Genomic DNA, 19,092 nt, shown 5'->3' with positions numbered 1-19,092 from the left:
CCTGCAGGTTAGGGAGCTCGGTGTGAATGGTACGTTCCGCTGAACGCACCACCCTCTGGAGGGCTCGTCTGTCCTGCATAGTGCAGTTCCCGAACCAGGAAGTGATGCTGCCCGTCAGGACGCTCTCGATGGTGCAGGTGTAAAAAGTCTTAAGCACCCGAGAGGGAAGTCTAAAGTCCTTTAAGCGTCTCAGATGGTACAGACGCTGCCTGGCCTTCTTCACCAGGGTGCTGGTATGACAGGACCAAGTCAAGTCCTGCGTGATGTGAACACCCAGGTATCTGAAGCTGTCCACTCTCTCCACTGGAGTCCCGCTGATCGTGATCGGCTGGTACGACCGCTCCTGCTTCGTACTGAAGTCCACTATCAGCTCCTTAGTTTTGCTGATGTTCAGGTGTAGACTATTCACCTGGCACCAACTCTCCAGGTTCTTAATCTCCTGTATGTAGGCCGTCTCGTCGTTGTCTGAGATCAGGCCCAACACAACAGTGTCATCAGCAAACTTAATGATGGTGGTGGAGTTGGAAGTGGCCACACAGTCATAAGTGTACAGTGAGTACAGCAGGGGGCTCAGAACACAACCTTGAGGGGCTCCGGTGCTTAGGGTGATGGAGGATGAGGTGTGTTTACCCATCCGTACGGCTTGCTGTCTGTCCTTCAGGAAGCTGGAGATCCATTGGCACAAGGATGTGCTGAGACCAAGGACCTCCAACTTGGAGGTGAGTGTGGAGGGAATTATGGTGTTAAACGCTGAACTGTAGTCCACAAACAGCATTTTTACATAATTCCCTTTTCTGCAGTCCAGGTGACTTGTTGTGGTGTGGAGGAGGTGTGAGATGGCATCCTCCGTGGAGCGGTTATGTCTGTATGCAAACTGTAGTGGATCCAGTGTGTCTGGTAGTGATGCAATGATGAAGTCTCTGACCAGTCTCTCAAAGCACTTCATCACCACTGATGTGAGGGCTACAGGGCGATAGTCGTTTAGGCAGGTGGGCTGCGGTTTCTTGGGGACAGGAACAATGGTGGACTGCTTAAAGCATGAGGGGACTATGGACTGTTCCAGGGAGAGGTTGAAGATCTCGGTGAACACCGGTGCTAGCTGGTCAGCGCAGGCCTTCAGAACCCGACCTGTGATGCCATCTGGTCCTGCTGCCTTCCTGATGTTCACTCTCTTGAATGCCCTCCTCACGTCATGCTCCGTGATGGTGAATACGTTGTCCTCACCGGCTTCCTCAGCGTGCATGCAGTTAGCACTGCTAGCGCCGTTAGCGTGATTAGCTGCAGCCTCGAAGCGAGCATAAAAAGTGTTCAGCTCGTCAGCCAGAGAGGCGTCCGCATTCCCCGATCTGGAGGGTGGTGTTTTATAGTCCGTGATGGTTCTAAGTCCCTGCCACAGGCTCCTAGAGTCGCCATGTTGGAATTGCGACTCTAGTTTCCTCCCGTAGCGCTGCTTCGCCTCCTTCACCGATCTGCGCACGCTGTAAGATGCAGCCTTGTAATCATCCATGTTCCCGGTGATGAGCCCTGTGTTGTAGGCAGCGGAGCGGGATCTCAGGGCGTCGCGGATGGTTTTATCCACCCACGGCTTCTGGTTGGGAAACGTCCTGATGATGGTTTTCTGCACCGTATCATCCATTAGTTTCTCTATAAATCCCACAACCGCTTCCGTAAACAAGCTGACGTCATCAGAGCTGCGCCGGAACATGTCCCAGTCTGCGTCATCTAGCGCGTCCTGCAGAGCGGCCACCGATTGGTCCGTCCAGCGTTGGACCTCCCTCTGCACCGGGGCTTCCTGTTTCAGCCTCTGTTTGTAAACAGGCATGAGGAAGATGGCGGCGTGGTCCGATTTCCCAAACGGTGGTTGTGACTGTGCCTTGTAGCTGTTCTTGTATGGGGTGTAACAGTGATCTAATGTCCTTTCGCCCCTGGTGGGGCAGCTGATGTGCTGATGGAAGTTCGGCAGTGCACGCTTGAGGTTGGCACTGTTGAAATCTCCCAAAACAATGAATGCGGCGTCCCGGTGCTGTGTCTGGTGAAGGTGTAGTGTTTCATGTAAATCCCATATCGCAGTGTCCGTGTCCGCTTGAGGTGGAATATAAACGGCACTGACGATGACCGAGCTAAATTCCCGAGGGAGATAAAAAGGGCGACATTTGATGGTCAGAAGTTCAAGATTCGGTGTGCAGGAGCGTGAGAGGGGAACAATGCTCGCGCTGTCACACCAGTGTTCGTTCACCATCAGACATACTCCACCTCCCCTAGTCTTCCCCGAGTCCAGCGTTCTGTCCATGCGGTAAACCGAGAAGAACTCGGCCGGCTGGATGGCGTGGTCTGGTACCGCTGGGTTCAGCCATGTCTCAGTGAAGCAGAGAAGGTTGCAGTCCCGAATGTCCCTCTGGAACCTGACTCTTGCCCTGAGGTCATCGAGTTTGTTATCCAGCGACTGGACATTGGCGAGCAGGACACTTGGTAAGGGAGCGCGGTGTGCGCGAGCCCTCAGCCTGTTCCTGACGCCGGCTCGTTTCCCTCGAGGACGCCGGTACGGGTCGGGTCCTTTGTTCCTCCTCAGGATCTCGCTTGGCCAGGATGGGTCCGGGTTCAAAATCGGCGAAAGGTTAGTGCATTGTGCACCAATAGAAATAAGAGTGGCCCTGTCGTATGTAAGAATGGCCATCTTACAAAAAGAAACCGGTGTTTATAGTTAACAATACGAAAAAATAACAAAAAAAGACAAAGTTTGGTCGGAGCAGTCGTGACGGCAGCCGATCTCACCGGCGCCATCTTAAGATCATTTGATTTTCCTCAAATACTACAAATACTACTTTTCTTGGCCCACATGACAAGTACATTTCTATTTTTTAATGTTGTTGGACAAACTAATTTTTCACTGGCACGTTCTCTGAGTGTGTCCACTGGCTCCATCAAAACTTTATCACGTGTGCTTGTGAGTACTTAATGTCTGTAAATAATGTGTTTAAATTAAAACATAATTACATGGGCTAGCACGAAAACTAAGCAACTCTTTCTGGTGTGTGTCTGTGCACTTAATACCTAATGAATTATTGCATTCCTATTGTGCTATTCATAGACTCACGACTCATGTAACAGTACCAAACCCATGTTGGGAGAGACGGTAATTGCAGAAAACAGGTTTCTACAGAGGTCACACTTGACGGCAAACATTCTCCTATCATGACTTGACTTTTTCTCCGGCTGACTAATTCAATAAACATTCCAGCATTGGACATTGCACCGTCTGCAAACTCTGAAACTGTTTTCTCTAAACATATCGGATATTTGTCTTTCTCACATCAAGCAGTTGTTTGATAGGGTACAGTTGTTTGATCAGTGGTACGGACAGCATCACCGATTTAAATAAGCATGAATTTATGAATATTAGTCACAGCTGAAGATGGTCTGAGTCATAAAAAACATGTTTTCACCAACATGGCTTCAAACTAAAACACATGACAGAAGAATAAGAGGAAGTAGCGAAAAACAGCAGGTTTCAAATGAAAACGATCAAATGTCTTGATGAAAAACAACTCATGACAAAAAGCAATCATTTTGGCATTTAGGGCTTCTGCATGCCAGCACCTCCGTATTCAACATGTCTCGTGTTTTCAAAATTGTGGGCTCCTAAAGAATGTCTCAAATCCCAATTTCCATGTTCTTCTTTTTTCCCCTATTTAATTTTGGTATTTTGTGGTCCACTGCTTCAGTTATTTTAGTTTCTGTTTACTTGCTGAAAACACTACAGCATTTGTTGCCGTGTCTGCTCCCTCTGAAATGGCCTGTTGAAGAGAATGAAGCCACAGATGTCACTAAGAACATCAAACACAGAAAAATGAAAGGCACCAGAGTGCTTAGTATTGTGGGTAATGAAATGATTAGACGGCCCTGGACGGAAGCCACTGCTGAGATGTCACTTGGGATAAGAGCTATACCAATAATCACTGATCACAGTGCGATGTTTTCATACCAGTATCAATATTAGCCAAATTCAGAGTTTGATGACCCAATTTTTGTCCTGTAAAACAGAAAAATGAGACAATAATTACACATTTGCTGTCCAGACTCCATAGAGCCAGGCCATTTATGGGTACATTGTTCAGCCTGGTCAGTGTGGTTGTTCGAGGAGCACAGTGGAGTGATCTTTGCGGTGGTTGCATTAGAGGAGTCTGTTTACAATGGATGGAGGAAGACCCCTATGGAGAGAGTTTGCTGCTCCAATAACTAAGGTCCAGACTTACAACTCTACAACACAAACACAACATTAAGGTCACTATGAACATTGTGCTGAACAAATATTTTAGCAAAATGTACATTTTAGTATGTAGCTAAAGCTCCTATTCTATTGCGCTGCCTCTGTTGGACATTCAGTGAAGTCTGTGAAGTTTAACGGAGACTAGCTTAGTGTCAGGACAATTCTTTATGCAAAGGTCTCAAATGCATTAAGCATGTTTTTTTCTTCTAAAACAGTTAATCAATCAACTGTTCAATTTTTTTAAGATTTTTGGCATTTTTGTCTTTATTGTGAGAGAGGGGGGATGGCATCGGGAAAGAGCCGGGACCCGAAATCGGGACACCCAAAGTGCAACAGTGCTATATGTCGGCGCACTGCCCATGAGGTATTAAAACAGAACATGATATTAAATATTAAAACAGAACATGTTGTTTGTAGGGATGTTCTTTTAAAATAACACCAATGTCTAATGGTAACGTCCTAAACTGTAAAATGACTGTAAAAACTAATTTAAACAACTATACAGTTCAAATACAAATTTTGAAAAACTCAAAAAGTTTTACAAAATGATAAAACTCGCAATTTAATAAATGTTAATAATTTATTAAATAAATTATTAACAAATACTGCATAAACAGCAATGTTGTGTTATTCTATTACAAATTTACAATATTTTTCTACTTTTAATATATTCTAAAATGTAATTTATTTCTGTGATGGCAAAGTAGAATTCTTAGCAGCCATTACTTCAGTCTTCAGCATCACACGATTCTTCAGAATCGTTTTAATATGTTGATTTGGTGCTAATGAAGCAATTTTTCGTCAGTGTTCAAAACAGTTGCTGCTATATATTTTTGCAGAAACCACACTGTAACAAATTTCTGTAGTTTTCGCAGCATTATTACTGTAAAATAAATAAATCCATACTGTAAAATATGTCTACAGTATTTTGCTGTAAATCTGCAAAGCATCATGGGTAAAATTACAATAGCGGGAAATTTTACAATAAAATGATATTGTATTTTCACTTACACAGTGATTACATGACCTTCATAAGAGCACTAATCCTCCTTCAGTTAATATCAGCCTCCTTTTTCCCTCTCTTTTTCCCTCTCATGGTTCACACTTACACACACACACACATATTAGGCTGCTGTATCTGTCTATATGCCTCAGGGCTTCTCCGGCAGAGTGAAAGAGAAAAGCTTTGGCCATCACAGCTGTTCCCAATGCTTTAGTCCCCATTGCTCAGCAACAGAGAGCAAAACAAAAGCACATCCCTCCCCTTCAGCCCTTTCCATCTCCTCCCATCCTCTCCAGCACCACTACCACATTACGAACTGTTCGCTCTGCCCCTGCTCCAACACACACTCACCCCTCTTCTGTCCTCATGCCCTCACCCCTCCCACCATCCTCACACACAAACACCAAGTCCTTTGTCCACATTCACTTGGCAAAATATATATTCTGCACTAAGAGCGATTAGGAGTCTGGCCAGAACAGTAGTTCGAACAGTAGACTACTCGTGTCCTGCTGAAACAAACCAATAAGTAAACAAATCAAACTAAAGCTCCATACCAACTTGTCATTTTTGTTTCACTTGCTGAGGAACTTACTAAGGTAAACACATTGTCACAAGTCTAATCTGTCAACATGCATTTGGGAAAGACAGTCTGAATATCTGAGGCTGCAAAAATGCAATGGCAGCAAAAATCACATATATTCAGCAAATGCGTAGGCCCAGGCTAAATGTAAACATTGGGAGCAATGAGACAAGACATTATTTTAACTGGCATGGTAAATATAACACTGGGTCGAAACATTGAAAGCATGTTAAATGCTTCTTGCCCAATATAAGACAGACATATTGCTAGTCACAAGATAAAGTGAGAGGGAAGCCAGACACAAATAAGCAAGGGAACAATATTGGACCAATATTAGTATAATAAATGTAAAAATATGTGTTTGATATTGACAAAAAAAAAATGATATACCAATGTGGAAATATCTAATGATTGAAAAAAAAAAGGAAAAATAAATAAATAACAGAAATAATGCGCCAGTAGGTGGCACCAAGTCACAGTTTTAACGAGTGAGTCATTGAGTCAGACATTCAAATAATTTGTTCTAATGGCTGATTCCTTTTAATGAAAGAAGCAAGTGATGTGGTGCGGTGTGTCCGATATTGTTTCATCATATGATATACACACAAAAAAGAAAAACTTATACAGGGTAGTTTTATGCCCCAGTATCTCGAATTTTGGTGTATTTTTGTTTTGTTTTGTTTTGCGCATAGTGATTGAAAACACAATAATGATCAGCTTGCATATATTGCATATTACATTATATACATATTGCACACCCCTAATCCATGCAATACAATTTTTGGTTAATTTCCAGGTTTAAATTAGTCTTTGAATCCCAGATTTTCAATGTAATCGTTGACTTCTGAACCCCAATGCAGGTTTGTAAAAAGACAAAGACTGAAATAAAGAGGGTGGTGGTGTCTCTTTCTGCAAGATAAACTTCCGGTCTCTTCCAAACTTTATGTTGGACACCATAATGAGGAGGATTAAAGAAAAATACAATAGGTGTCTCCTAACAGAGCTTTAAGTTTCCCAACAGCCAGCTGACAATAGGGAGGAGCAGTGCCTGTCAAACACCAGGCCACAACGCTGAAAACCCACCCAGTCACCACGAGCAGGGGGCGTGAATCTCATATGGCACACAGTGCCCACAGCCTTTTCTCGCACTCAGCCTTGATTTTGACCCTGACACGCTAGGTGAACGAGTCGGATTAGATATCGAGCATCTGTTTGATGAAACGGTAAAGGCGTCTGAATGGCGTGCCTCTCTCTGAGACAGCTGCTGTGCTATTAGAGCTTCTGTAGATGCTCCAATGGTTCACACCTCAAGATAATAATAAAAATATGTTTCTCTCTAAGGGATCTCTCAATAACCTTCACCTTTAATCATTTTCAAGCTTTGGGACCCTAGGCTGATGTTACATACTGTACACACTGCATGTTAAACCTTACCTATAGTATATGAAAAAAAGGTCACATCAATGTATTTATATACTTTCTTATGATGCTTACATATACTTAAACATCACACTTTAAATGTATTTAATATGTAAAAAGTTTTTTTTGTGTGTGGGTGTGACAAAACATTTTGCTGAACTTTAATTTGAACTTGTAATGAAAAAATAATTCAAAGAATTTTACTTTTGACTATTTTTTACTTTAAAATAATAAATTAAATAAAAATATTCTTTTTTTAAAATACTCATGGTTCAAAAGCAGTTTTGCAGACAACAGAATATATATATATTCACAAATATTAGAGACCAAATAATTGGAAGACTACCTGTTGAAGATCCTTAGTCTATAACTTTTGACTCTTTTTTTTTTTTATCAAAAAAGCATCAGTATTAGTGCTGTTGAAAAAACTTTCAAATCACTTTATCAGTTTTAAAAAATAGGCTGTCCATCAAAACGTTTTGAAAGACTTAAAAGAGTGAACTTGCTTCAACACGTCAGCTCCATTGTTTCTATATTAACTAAGAGGCCTTTTTGTACAAGATAGTTATTTTACAGCTTCTGGTGGCAGGAGAAGAGAAGTTGGCTCAATGCGGTGTGATAATAGACAGTTTTATAATAAGAGTCGAGTCGACTTTGCTCCACTCCACAGACATAATGAGGAGGCTGGACAAGAGGGCCAGGCATATGAGAATGCGCCCTTTATTCCTGCAGCTCAGAGCCTCACTAAAGCCTCTGTTGTGCAGGCCTGGCATACATTTATGACACAGGGCACCAAACCAGTGCCAGTTTTGCGTCTTTGACTACAACATGGGGCTCAGATGTTAACACATGGTGCACACTGTGCAATGAGCCCACAGCAGTTAATCAACTGATAATTACCCCACTGGTATAAACACAATCACGACCACAGGCACCAGAGCGACTGTGGAATGACATGAGGTTTATTATTTAAGTACTCTGATAAGGTACCAAGCGTGCAAAATAATGACACCTTGTGATAACATGGTATAAATTGAAACTAAAGCTGCACATCAAGACATATCTGGTGTTGGTGGCAGAAAATAATAAGTTGAGGTTTTTAACTTGTTGTGTGAGAGGTTGGGGTTTGATGAATGAATGAATGAATGAATTGATCTTTCTTACTGTACTCAGTATCCTGCTGCCTGTCTGATAAGATCCCAGAGACATCTATTATTCAATAATACCAACAATTCACAGCACAATCAGACTAGAGAAGAGACCATTTGAAAAGCAACAACAACGCCATGTCTCTGACATACTATGTAGTACTATGTGTCTATGTAGGCTACCTGCTTCTTTGCATAATGAAATGAACCAAAGATAATAGATCAATGATCAAAATAAGGTAAGAATGGAATTAGTAATCTCTGGCATGCAAAACCTTGAATTAAATTAATCCTGGCTGATACTGTCCCCTTCAATTGTTTTTAAATGAAAATTCTGTCAGCATATACTCACATTTACAGATAAGAATGTATTGGCTTTTTGTAATTGGTTCTTTTAATTGCAATAAGTGCAGGCATTTTCAAGCATCTTTCAAAAAAAGACTTAAAAGACTCATGCACTATATTCTATATACAGTATAGTTCAAAAGTTTGGGGTCACAAAAAATAAAAAATATATATTTTTTAATGTTTTTGAAAACGTTATACTCACCAAGTCTGCATTTATTTTACTGAACATACTGTAAGTACAGTAATATTGTAAAATGGAATTTAATACATTAGAATTAATATTTTTTTAAATGTTCTCTATAGTCATATATTTTAACATATAAAATTTTCAGCAGCCATTATTTCAGCTTCAGATACTTTCCTTCAGAAATAATTTTAATATGCTGATCGAGAAACATTTGAATTGAATGGAATTGAATGGAAAACTAAAATCTTTTGTAACATTATAAATTAATTTTGATCAATTTAATTCATCCTGGCTGAATATATATATTAAAAAAAACTTACTGACCCCAAACTTTTGAACAGTATAGAAATTGAGTCAATATTCACTGGCACATTCATTACAGTTCATGAGAGAAATAGCAATAATTAATTTTTTAATAATTCAGTTACTCCAGTTCATAGATTCATGAATATTTTTTCATGAATCACAATGATTTTATCACCCAAAACTACATGATTTTAGAAGATTTAGAATATGGCACACAAGTCATATGGACTCATTTAATTCATCCTTTTTTCAAAAGCAACTACCACCACTGACTATAACTGTATAGACAGTGCAACCAGCACATTTTTAATTTTAGTGTTCAAAGAAGAAATAAAGAATGACATGAGGGTAAGTAAATGATGACCGAATGTTTATTTCAGGGTGAACTGTCCCTTTAAGACATGTTCACTGCAGGTCAGAGAGATCTCGTATGTCCAGCAGAAGATGTGTGCTTCAGTGCTTAGTCATCAGAATTCCCCTGTTTTCTGCAGTACACACAGGAGCATATCAAAGCAAACCTCAGAGAGAAAACATACACCACCACAATATTATTCAATCATTAAATACTACTGATTACAGCTATATTTTTTCTCTTGAAAGATTAAATTAATATAGAACCATTTCAGAGCTATGTACATTCTAAATGAGCTTATGATGATTCAACATATTTACTGCAAAAGACTGACAAATGTAGAAACATACTGTATGAAACCATTCACACACTAGTCTCTGTCCAACTTAAAGAGGTGCCTACAGACAATGTATTAATGTATTCAAAAATGTTTACTGATTTGCGATTTTCCACCCACAATATTCAAACATCTCATGACAACCAAGAATATTTTATACAAGAAAAGAGGGAAAAAAATTCTTCTCATGCACAACTTATGCATGCAGCACAAATGTTTCTCATGCTAGCAGAGGAAAGAAAGGCTGCATTGAAAATATGCCAGAGAAACAGGCAGAGAAACAGAGCAAGAGAAACTGAGTGTAACGGGGCTAACAAGACGAGAGACGTGCGGATCCATTTGCAAGCTTTATTATACAGAGACGTAAGGCAGCTAACACTAGGAGAGTGCTAAACGCAGAACAATACTCGGCGATCTGTGAAAAGAAGTCCATGGTTTATGTAGGGTGTGTGATTGTGTGATAGTTCTCAGGTGTGAGCGTGTGATTAGTGAAATGGCTGCTGGGAAATGTAGTTCGGGGTAAATGTGAAAGTCTGTGCAATGTGTGAGTCAATGTGATGGAGGAGTGACCTCTGGTGGCTGGCTTCCAGACACTCTAAACATTACACAATCCAGCAGGGCGGTGGAGCAGAGGTGGAACAGGGGGAGGGACGGCGGGCCAGGTCCATGTAAAGGTGTAAGACCTTGGTACTGAGGCAGGACCGGCAAAACAGGGGACCATGATGGAGCCGGCTGAACGGGTGGAGTAGAGGTCCACCATAGCAATGCAGACAGGCCCGAGGATCCCCACGGCGGAGCAGAAGACCACCAGAGCAGGACAGAAGACCACCACGGCGGAGCAGACGGAGCAGAAGATCTCCACGGCTGAGCAGACAGAGCAGGAGCCCACCAGGGCGGAGCAGACAGAGCAGAAGACCTCCACGGCAGAGCAGACAGAGCAGGAGCCCACCAGTGCGGAGTAGACGGAGCAGAAGACCTCCACGGCAGAGCAGACAGAGCAGGAGCCTACCAGGGCAGAACGGAAGAGCACCACGACGGATCAGGAGAGCACCACGGCGGAACAGGAGAGCACCACAGCTGAACAAGCTGATCAGGAACCCACGGCAGAGATTGTAGACTAGGAGAAACTGAGACAAAAAACAGAGAGAGCATGTACGGTCTCCAGGACTGGGGCAGGGAACACAAGTCCATCAATCTTTTCCCTGGTGACAACTGAGAGGGCAGACAGTTCATAAGCAAGCTTGCTGATTGAAACTGGACCGGCAAACAATTCACCCACAGGTTCACTAGTTGAGACTGGAAAGGCAGACAATTCTGAATCAGATTTAACTACAGAGTATAAACCAACAGATCACAATTCGATGCATTGACTGACACTGGATTGACAGACAGTTCAGTGATCGAAGCTAAGTAGACAGACGGTTCATATTTAAAATTCAAATTGGACAGACAAAAGGTTTAACATCAGACCTACTGACTGAATCAGAACTGACACTAGGCTCAGAATCAGGTTTGTTAACTGAAACCAGATAGGTAGGCAGTTCATAAATGGTCTCTCTATGGCAGTGACAGGGTCAACGGGACAGACATGAGGTGCATTTATAGTTTCCTGGCTCAAAACAGGCAATTCAATATTAGACTCATGGACTGGAACAGGACATACAATTAATTCAGGATTAAGTTCACAGACTGAGACTGGTAAAACAAATGGTTCAGAATTAGACACATTTGGGAGCAGGGGACCGGCTGATAGATCAAAACCAGGTGCACTGGCTGAGACTGCACTGGCAAACACTTCAGTAAGTGATATTAGACAAGCGGATATTTCACAGTCAGATTCAGTGGGAGCAAGACAGACAGATATTTCAAAGGGAAACTGGGTTGGCAGACTGTTCATTTTCAGTCTGATTGGTTGTGACTGTACAAGCAGACGGTTCATTATTGGCCTCTTTGGCAATGACAGACAAGGCTGCTAATTCAAAGACAACCTCTTTGGCTAGATCGGGACAGGACAATAATTCACAATTGGCCTCCATGGCCGGTTCTGGACTGGACAAGAGTTCAGGGGCAGCCCTTCTGTCTGTGACAGGACAGGCGACAGTCTCCTTGACTGTGACAGGACACACTGGGAGTTCATAACTGAGCACCACTGACACCTCTGGAGGTTCTGCAGCAGATGCCGCCACCTCTGGAGGTTCTACAGTAGTCTCACAAGGTAACAGAGAGAAATTGTTGCTGGGCGCCACCACCTCTGGATACATCACAGTGGAAGCCGTCAAATCAGGCAGTTCTATGGTGGCGTACGCAGCCCAGACGCAACATAAAACAATCCCCATCAAGGGAAGTGCTTCAAACAAGGGAGTTAGTTCAGGAACAGGTGAATTAGAATGAGTGGATTTGGGGATACCAGCTGCGCGTGCAGACACCAGCGGGGCATCCCTCACACTGGATACCAGACTGGGAAATCAAAGAACTGACTTTGAATATCTGGGTGTGACGGACAGGACGTGACAGGCGTGAAGAGACTCTGGAGGATCAGCGGAGACGTGAAGAGACTCTGGAAGACCAGCGGAGACGTGAAGAGACTCTGGAAGACCAGCGGAGACGTGAAGAGACTCTGGAAGACCAGCGGCGACATGACTCGTGACGATCAGCTGAGTTGTGACTTGACTTGTGACGATCAACGGTGACTTGACTGGATTCACGAAAATCAGCTGTGACTTGACTGGACTCACGACACTCAACGGTGACTTGACTGGATTCACGAAGATTAACGGTGACTTGACTGGATTCACGAAGATCAACGGTGACTTGACTGGATAATCCAATCCAGAAACATGAGCAATAGTCCAAGTGAAGAGTCAAAATGGCGAGACAACGGTAGATCCAGGAAACACAGGCTAGTAAATCAGAAACAGGTTCCATATCGCAGCTAAAACTAGGAGAGTAATAAACGCAGAACAATACTGGAACTAAACAGAAACACAGAATGGCTCGGTAAGGCAGCTAACACTAGGAGAGTGCTAAACGCAGAACAATACTCGGCGATCTGTGAAAGGAAGTCCATGGTTTATGTAGTGTGATTATGTGATAGTTCTCAGGTGTGAGCGTGTGATTAGTGAAATGGCTGCTGGGAAATGTAGTTCGGGGTAAATGTGAAACAGTCTGTGCAATGTGAGAGTCAATGTGATGGAGGAGTGCCCTCTGGTGGCGAGCGAATGCAAGTCCGTGGGCCTGATTCATGACACTGATACCCCTTTTCCACCAAGGCAGTTCCAGTGCTGGTTCGGAGCCAGAGCCTAGTTTCAAACCGGTTCTTTGTTTTTCAACACCCAAAGCACCAGCTCCGAATCAGGAAAAGCGGTTCGTAAGTAGCACCAAAACATTGCTGGGCTAGAAGGAAGAACCGCTTGCGTCAGGGGCTGGGGGCGGGGTTACCGTGACAAACAAGACGAACAGAAACTTTGGACCGCCATATTTGAAATAGCAGCTAAACACGAACACGTTTGATTCGCCGTGTTTGGATACCGATATAGGTTTGCAAAGCCATGAACATCAATAGCAACGCAACGGCCGCCATTGTTGATAGTTTGTTTAGGCTTGTTCGGGATGGATCTGCGCTGCGCGGACCGGTCGGTGCGAGGCATCAGGGTGCTGCAGGAGCGACTGGAAAGCAGACGGCTCTTTATGTTTTTGGATCGCTTTCGCGGTGCTTTAGTGTGTTGTGTGCCGATCGATCAGTCTGCGTGGGGCTGATGCACCTCGAACAAGCCTGTTGTGCCACGCTAGTGAACCGAAACATGAAACATATTGTGACATAAGACCTGGCTCTGTATTGGCTCTCTAGCCTGTGGAAAAGCAACCGGTTCTTAAAGGGCTGGCCAGTTGAACCAACTAAGAACCGGCTATAGCACTGGCTCTGAACTAGCACCTGGTTCCAGCTGGTGGAAAGGGGGTATGAGATTCTTTATCAGGGGTTTTTCCTATCCATTAATTATCACAAATGCCACAGTTAAACAACTAAATAATATGGTAAATTCGTAAGGGGAAGTACAATGTCTAAAAAAAATGCTCACATCTACAGTTTGAATATTTTAACTAGCTCAATATAAATCAAGCAGAAGTTTTGGTGTCAAATATAAAGTCCTAGACCAATACAACTATAAAAAAGGTTAAATATTAATCGACTGCAAGTAATCAACAAGCAACAATGTACATAAACTACCTCCAAAAAACATTCTGACCAGAAAATTGCAACAAAACAAAAAAAATCACAGTAATATTCAATATTTCCATGTCAGGCTGGTTGAATATACAGCTTTGTGTCACATTAAATCCACAAGGGCAGAACAGTCAATTCTGAGCATATATAAAGTGGAAAATGAATTTAGGATTGGAGAGCATGTAAAGCTTCATGCATTGTCATGGTGTGTGCAGATGCTTAGCATGTTTTGTTGAGCCATGGAGAATCCCCTCTGAGCTATGCTTTTCCGAGGCCCCTCTCCGGCTCGTTCTCTCAGGCCTCCTTCTTCTTTAAAGGTGGGTGTATGAAATATTAATGCTGCAGTACAACTGGCTGCAGGAGAGAGGCCTCTCTCTCTCTCTATGTGTGTGCGTGTGTGTCAGAGAGACAGCGGAGCCGACTAACTCTGGCATTGCTGCTGTTCCAGAGACACCCGATCTCTACAAAGCTCCCTGACCTGCTGGGGCCTTCGCTGCCACTGCTACTGCAGATCATTTGAGAGTAAATACTCGAGAACACTGACTCAATATCAGCACTCTATTATAATGGTATTACAATTAAAAGCAGTAGTTCTCAAGTGCTACTTGTTTGTGTCACTATATTCTTTCAAATGTCTAAAAGTCTTTCTTGACTTATTGAAATAAAATTGCTGAAATAAACCTAAACAGAGCCACTTGTATCAGAAGTCTGAATCTGAGGATGAGAGGATCAACCACATTTCTCAACCCTGGCATATTTTCTTCTAAATGAATGACTGGTTCTTGCACATTTTGCAACACTTTCAAAGTGAAATGTCCAGTAAGTGGTGCTAAAACCACGTTAAGTTTTATCTGAAACAGATGAACATGAATCTGGCAATGTTTTATTACACTGGTTGCTGTACATATTACGCCAGTTTGGAAATGAAATATGTGAGTGGTGTTAAAAGGTTAATTCCCTATTGCGTTTGAAAATAACACACCTATACGTACCCCAAACTTAAGCAATAGTGTTAACAAAATCAAACATAAGAAAATACATTTGTTGAAGCTAGCTTGTTAATTTGCTTGGTTCTGAGCTTCTTTATAGTCTTTAGCTCTCAGATTCGTACCAAGTTTATTGCATCAGAAGCTGATTATATGATGCAAATCTCAACATATATTAGTTTTCAAGTGTTTAATGAAGTGTTTTGATGTCATAATAACATAGTATTGTGCAAGGAACTGAGAGAAAAAGTCTTTTTTAATCGACAATGTACCCCTTTAACCATTTGAGTAAAAAACAGAATAAAAGTAGTTGGTGTTGATGTTGTATATACATTTATTATATGTAAAATTTAGGTTGAAGGACATTTTGAGCCTAGGTTAAAGTTTCTGGGGGGAATGATAATGAATTTGTGAAAGTATGAAAAATATTTAACTAGGTTTTTATTGTGCTATGAAAGTTGTTTTTGGAATAATACAAACAAAATGTCTGTTTCCAATGTGCTTTTTTTTTAGCCAACCAGAAGCATCTAGAAAATAAACACAAAATACACATGAAAAATACCTGGACCAACTGCAGGATAACATACTAATCAAGAAATGACATGTATGTTCCTGATCAAACTGTGGTGACATTAACAGTTTATAACATTTTATAGCAATACAAAACAGCAATACAAGGAAATGCAGGCCACAGATTATAGAGTTCTTAAGGGGAGTTTTGACACATCTCTCTAGGGATTTAGCATTCAAAATCCCCAGGTCGTCAGCGTGCTTGACGTTTCAGAGTTTAATACAGTGAATGTGCTTCCTGCACATTATAATGAAAAGCAGGTCACTGGCAGCTCATTTACACAGAATTCAATGCAAATCCATTTGAGCAATTCAGTAACACTGGACTCATAATTTATAGCACATTAAAGCAGTATAGACTGGCAGAAAATGTAACTATGGCCATGTTATGGATTTAAGTCTTCCATGAGAAGTCTATTAAAGACACAGGCTGGGCCTAAGCACATGTTAAAGGACTACAAAACAGACTATGGAATTAAGACTTGCTCCTAACTGGTAAATATCCATGCAGAACACTGTCATTATCCATGCAGGCTACACACTACAGCTAAATACAGTTGTAACTTCTCTTCTGAGTGCTTAATCCCATTCTGTAAACACAGTGTTTGGTTATTTATGGGAGTGACAACTGTATTCAACAAACAAAGTCACTTTTGCCATTGTAGGCCTATCGGAAAAAGCAAGCAACAAAACGTCTTGTTTAGTCATATCTCTTTAGAGTAAAATACTGTGTAAAAACTAAATAAAACATTTGACACCATACATATTATTAGAACATAACAGTCTGGCTGGAGAGTGTATTAATTGGTCACCAGTGACCTCTAATGAGGTGATGAGTCTGAACTCTGAGCTCTCTAACCCAACAGAGCACTGTACACAGTACACACCCTAATCTGGATTATCAACTAAATTAGATGTGTCTCTCTATGTGTCACTGCCAAACTCTTGCCTTAACCACTTGATTTCGGATAGGCGGGAAACACAAACCTTACTTATCGGTATGTCCCATTTGACCCATGCTGATGTCTAGATGTTCACTTCCAGGCATCCTCTACTTAGATCTCTATTATCTAACTAGAAAATTAAATGTTTGAGAAACTGTACGAGGCAGTTATTTCAGTCTACTGCAGTTCAAGGTTCATGCATGTAACATATTATTTTTTTAGCAGTGTAATAATTATTTTCAAGAAGGTCAACTTTTTCAAGTTAGTGTGCAATAAAATTATTTTCTTAATACATATTAATATGACTGTAAATGATTAATTCATGCATATGTTATTTTTCAATCAAAATATCATAACTCTATCTTCTTGAGAAATAACAGACTTTTTTCTGGGTGACCTATGCAGGACTTTTCCAATATATCAAGGTCCAATCAACAACCAGTGAACTGAACCAAGTCCTTGTCCTACTTTTTTTTTTCAATAACCCATTACTCTCGAATATATGTCAGAATATGAAAGAAAAGTTATTTTAAAGTCACTGCTTCCATTTCATCAAAACTTTAAAATACTCTTCATTAAAGTACTTTCCGGTCATTGATTGAGGTGCATTTTACACAATCAAAAGTTTTCTTTGGCACAGATTTCACTCATGTTCAAACTGGTCATGTGAATTCACTGCACTGACCAACAGAAACCTGCTTAGTCTAAAGTTCACATTTTTCCTGAAATTCTGCTCAAATTTGCACCTTAATTTGTAAATGCATTTTTCAGGTGACTGAAAAGTTTTTTGAAAACTCATTTAAAACATATTTCTATATTGAAGCCTATAAAAACTCTGAAAACACTGATAAACGAAGAAAAAATCAATGAAACCCCTTCAGTCGTTTAGTGATACTAATCTAGCATGACTACTGTGCAAAGAATCTGTAGCTATACGGGAGATCACTGTCAAGTCAAAGGCCTCAGAAAACAGTTATATAATAAAACCAAATCACACACAAAAAATATTTTTATTTTTCGACTTACTCGAGTCGATTACAGAAAACTATCAACACGCAGCAATCATAAGTATGTAATGTGGCTCTCCTCGTTTGAAGCATTAACTGTTTTGCATCCAGAAGACGCCAGTTGTGCGCTTCTACTGGCAGGCTGTGTTTACAGATATTCCAAGTTTGTAGACGTACGTACTGTATGCAAACAGGTTACTGCTGGGGTGGTGAATACACGCTTGCAGGAGCGACCCACATCAAGTCTGACCTGTCAAAACAGGACTTTATTTTGGTAATTCAGTAGGAAGGTCCACTCACCCTTCTGAAGGACTTGTATGATCCGGTTAAATGAGTGTAAATCTCAGCGGAATTATTCTCGAATGCGTTTACATTGTATCAGTGCATTCTGCATGCCTTGCTAGTCGACATGAACTCACATGTCACTTTTTGAGCACCCCGTGCCTCACCAGTCTGAGAAAAGAGTCAACAGTTGCACATATGACAGTCAGACTTCAAAGTGTCCCCAAACGTAGTAGGCAGGTTGCCTTCGGTGACTCTCCTCGTAGTCTCAGTTGCAAGACATTGGATTTGAATGTAGGTTGTTCTGTGAGACGAGGCGGAGTCCCAGGTCATACGCCCCGCCCCCTCTGGCAGAATCAGCCAACCAAAATGCAGAACAGGCTGCTGTTGGTCATGTTATTTAAAGAACCTAACAGACTAGTAATGTGGTGATTACACAGCACGATGAAAAAGTGATGGAGCAATATGTGAGCTCAAAAATCAGTCTAAAAATCATTTCACATTGACAAATTATACATGAGAAACATATCTACACTTTAAAATGTATATTTAAAATATATAATATATGTTATGGGTCGCTGCAATATGTACGTGAAGTATCAATGGTAAGTTTCAGATTGCCAGGTTTGAGTTCATCAAGTGGCGGAACTGAGAAAAGGCAGCATGCTCTGGCAAGATGCCCACCGACAGCTTGGCTCAATCTTTTTTGTTACAAATTCAATCTCTACTGCATAACAGGAAATGGAGTGTTCAAAAAAGCCTGCCACTGCGGAAAATAGGCATTAACTAAAAAGAAAAAAAGCAGGGAAAGTGGGAAAGATGTTTTCTTCACATGCTTGCTCTTCAGTAAATTCACTAGCAAAGGAGAATACAGAGTGTTTACACTAATGTTTGACTAAATGGGACAAAGGGCCAAGAAAGTCTACCTACATTGTGTGTGTGTGTGTGTGTGTGTGTGTGCTGATGGTGCGTGGTCTGATGGAATAAGTGCAAACAGTCATTAATCTTGGAGTCTGACATTTGATTTCAGGTGTTCAGGGTAAAGCTTGCTGTCCTGACAGACTGGTCATTATCTGCTTACCATAACCTCCCTATTAGATTGTTGGTCTCTCAAAAATAACAATATTTATGACA

General features: G+C 41.4%; 1 protein-coding gene across 2 annotated transcripts in view; it reads right to left on the bottom strand.

The window, feature by feature from the left end:
* LOC306882016 (SERTA domain-containing protein 2-like) overlaps positions 1-18,263 on the bottom strand; it is a 46,550-nt gene extending 28,287 nt beyond the window's left edge. The window contains exon 1 of one of the 2 annotated variants that reach the window (XM_079436441.1): positions 17,977-18,263. The gene's annotated coding sequence lies outside the window, so the exon portion shown is untranslated. The remainder of the gene's footprint in view (positions 1-17,976) is intronic. The other variant, XM_079436443.1, reaches the window with a different exon arrangement.
* Positions 18,264-19,092: the final 829 nt, after the last annotated feature.

Source organism: Barbus barbus (assembly GCF_936440315.1).
Source record: "Barbus barbus genome assembly, chromosome: 16".
Taxonomy (NCBI): Eukaryota; Metazoa; Chordata; class Actinopteri; order Cypriniformes; family Cyprinidae; genus Barbus; species Barbus barbus.
The sequence above is the reverse complement of the archived record's forward strand: the minus strand, read 5'-3'. Positions and strand labels throughout refer to the sequence as shown.